At 25.0% G+C, this 3,457-nt stretch overlaps 1 non-coding gene across 1 annotated transcript; it reads right to left on the bottom strand.

The window, feature by feature from the left end:
* Positions 1-2,957: 2,957 nt before the first annotated feature.
* On the bottom strand, positions 2,958-3,029 carry Trnae-cuc (transfer RNA glutamic acid (anticodon CUC)). Its single transcript has one exon. It is a non-coding gene; the product is annotated as a tRNA-Glu (tRNA).
* Between the last annotated feature and the right edge of the window lie 428 nt (positions 3,030-3,457).

The following is a 3,457-nucleotide window of genomic DNA, read 5'->3' as shown; positions in this document are numbered from 1 at the left end:
ACATAAGCATAATGTATATATACACTTAAAAATATGAACTTTATATCTTTAGACCTGGTCTTCGCATATTTTCATATTATTTCCTATTTAATGTATTCATATATTTGAGTAAAGGATCTACTGAATTCTTTATAAAGGATAATGTAATTTGTAGAAAATTTTTTTTTTGTTTTTAATTTTGTGTTTTTTTTTTTTCTTATATTATGAATAATTAATGTATAAATATTAAAAAAAAATAAAGAGAAATTTGATAGTGAAAATTAAACAGGTTCTATTTTTGAATAAAAATTAGTGATTGCATATTTTTAGGAAAATAAAGTATTTATAGAAGAAAGTTAATAATAAGGGCAATCTTGCTTTCGAAGTAAAAATAATCCTTTTGAATTTTTGAAAACTCATAACAACGGGCCTTGGTGGCCTAGGTGTACTCCTCGGGGGGCCGTGCAACCAATGGAACAACTTCCAATTGTATATTTATGCTGAAGTCCAATATTTTCAAATTCACTATGAAAAATTATTGGCAAAGTTTTTTTTTAAATATTTTTAATACTTTTTAATTTAAAATTTTTTTTACTTCTTTTTTCCTTAACCTTGTCTTAATGAGTTCTTTCCTTGCGTTCGTTAACACATAGTTTAAATAGAGATTCCGGGAATTGCACGTTTAGTGTTACATCTCACTTTTAAATATGATTGAATAATATTAAATGTGTATTAATAGTTAATACGAAAAGTAATTAATGCGGGTATCACAGATTCTGTGGTACCCCCGGAACAGGATGATACGTAAAAACTTGTCATTTTGCATATTTCTTTATTTCAGGTTTAGTTCAGGTATAGATAACTATCATGGAAACTATTATTTGCTTTATTTGAAAGCAAAATGTCTTGGTGATGTTTGTCTGGAAAGATATTCCATTATTTTGCTTCGGGAGTACCATCGAGTCTGTCATTCTGTGTACTAATCAAAACAAATATTGAAAATATTTCGTGTTAGCACCAAATGTGAATTGATTTTACCAGAAAATATTGTTTCGGCGCTTTATAATGATAAAGTTCTTTAAAGAATCCAAGTAAAATTATGTTGAGAACCACATTGTTCAATTATTTGAATTTATGAAAAATTTTTAATAGAAATGTTACAATTTATTACTTAAAATTAAACAATATGAGCAAAATCGCAAATTAGTGGAGGTGAAAGTAACGAAAAAATTGTTTTTTGAAGACGATTACGTATAAAGTAAAATAGTTTACCCCTTTATGAAAATAAGATTTTTATTCTTTGTAGAATTAAAAAAATTCAAGAGCGAAAACCTTTTGTGAAAAATTTTTGAGTAAACAAAACACCCACCAAACTATTTTTTTTTAAAACAAGTGAAATATTTTGCATAAATTTAGGATTCTCATATTGCTTGCAATATTAATTTTGTAATTTTTAGAAAAATTTAAGTGCATTTTCCTTAAATAGTTTTCGTTTAGCATTTTTGTAAATGTTGTGTATTTATAGAATTTTTTTTATTATGCACATACTAGCAAATTTTTCGCGAATTTCATATTTTTTTATTTATTAATTGAATTTAGTTTCCGTATCAAGAAATTTATCGAATACAATAACATATTATTTAATAAAGTTTCTAACTAGGTTAACACTATTAAATTTTTTCACTCAATTTTACTATTTTGTAGGGGCTATATTCTATATCTTGTAATTATTGGATTAAGAATTGGATTATTCCTTTGAAGAACTGAAATTCTCTTAATTTCTTATGTTGTTGTCTTTGTTAAGTATAAAAAGTACAAGATTACTATATGTATACTTGAAATAAATCAACAATAACATGGTTCAATCAACAATAGTACACAAGTTCATTTGTTCATTAATTTTATTAAGCAATGCTGGAAGTACCTACATAAAGTTTAATTTATGTTTATAAGGTTAAAGAAGTTTGACAATGCAATATTTAATGAAATAATCAAAATTGTTTCCAAAATATTAAATATGTTCGTGTTCACAAGTTTAATTGAGAAGTTGATTTTTGAGAAATTTGATTAAGAAGTTGTAGAAATTGAATTTGATATTTCCTCGTGTGAGAACTTTGATTTGGTAAAATAATTTTATTATTGATTCTGAGTAATTCGTTTGAGCTCCTTCTAAAAAAAACGTTGTGTGTCAATTTGTTGAGGAGATGTTCGTGTTAAAAATATTTCAAAAATTGTAATTCTTATTTACTATGGTAAGTAAAAAATTATGGTATTTAAAATAATATGTTCAATTTTACAATACCTTCATTATTCCTATTAGACGTGCCCTTGTGCAGTTAATACTCGCACTATTTGTAGCATATAAAATGATTGTTACTTATTTTCATTGTTTAATTTTATAATCCAATCCAATTATGATACAAAATAATATTAACGTACAGAGGACAATATTGAGTCTTGTAGACAGCAAGTTAAAAAGAATTAAAAAAAATGAAACCAAATTGGTGTGTGACTGCATTATTTGGAAACCTACAAAATTTTTCACTTAAGTAAAATCATCCAAGTAAAGAAGAAACTTGAAATAATTTCTTGCAAATATCATCTTTTGACATAACGTAAATGTATACGGAATAATTCTAAGAAATTTTTCAGGTTTCAATCCGGATATAAAACTTTCAAAGATGATATTTACTTATTATGTACTTACCTTACTTTTTAATCGTGGAGTAAATTTATTAACCAACTTTATTTCAACTAAGTCAACTTATATGTATGTATTTAAAAAAATTAACAATAAAAAAATAATAATCGTAGTTGCAGTACTTTATTTTAGAGGAAGTATCTTTATAAATCCGATTACGGATTTAATGATTACAGATTACATGCATTTTTGGCTACAAGAATACAAGTCTATAAATACAGAATTTTGCGTGTGAAAAATTTTCTATATTTGGAATATTTTAATAAAAAAAAAATATTTCCCGTACCGGGAATCGAACCCGGGCCTCCTGGGTGAGAGCCAGGTATCCTAGCCACTAGACCATGCGGGATACAATGATTTAGAAATTTTTTAAAAATAAAAATATTTTTTTTTTTACGTGTAAAAGTTAAAGAAAAATTTTTTTAATATTTTCATCATAATTCTTAAGTGTTTCTATAAAAATAGGTGACTATGTATGTATATACAGTATATTTATTATTTCTATTGCCATTTATATTTTTAGCACAGAATTATTCACATTTTTCTTATGTACCTACAAATTTTCAATGAGTTCTTTACTTAAGCACATTATTTGTCATTTTTCTTTTGATTTTCTTTTTGTTTACCTTTTTTTTTATGATTCATATTTAAAAAATTAAAAAAGTTTATTTTTAAATTTTTCTCAAGGTGGATTAGAATTAATAATTTGCAAACTTTTTATTTTGTGTATATACTAAATGATGCATAGTAAGCGATTGGAATACCTATAGAAGTACC

This window comes from Condylostylus longicornis, unplaced genomic scaffold, assembly GCF_029603195.1.
Source record: "Condylostylus longicornis isolate FDR11 unplaced genomic scaffold, ASM2960319v2 ptg000018l, whole genome shotgun sequence".
In the NCBI taxonomy this organism is placed as follows: Eukaryota; Metazoa; Arthropoda; class Insecta; order Diptera; family Dolichopodidae; genus Condylostylus; species Condylostylus longicornis.
Note: the sequence above shows the minus strand (reverse complement) of the source record. Positions and strands in the feature narration are given on the sequence as shown.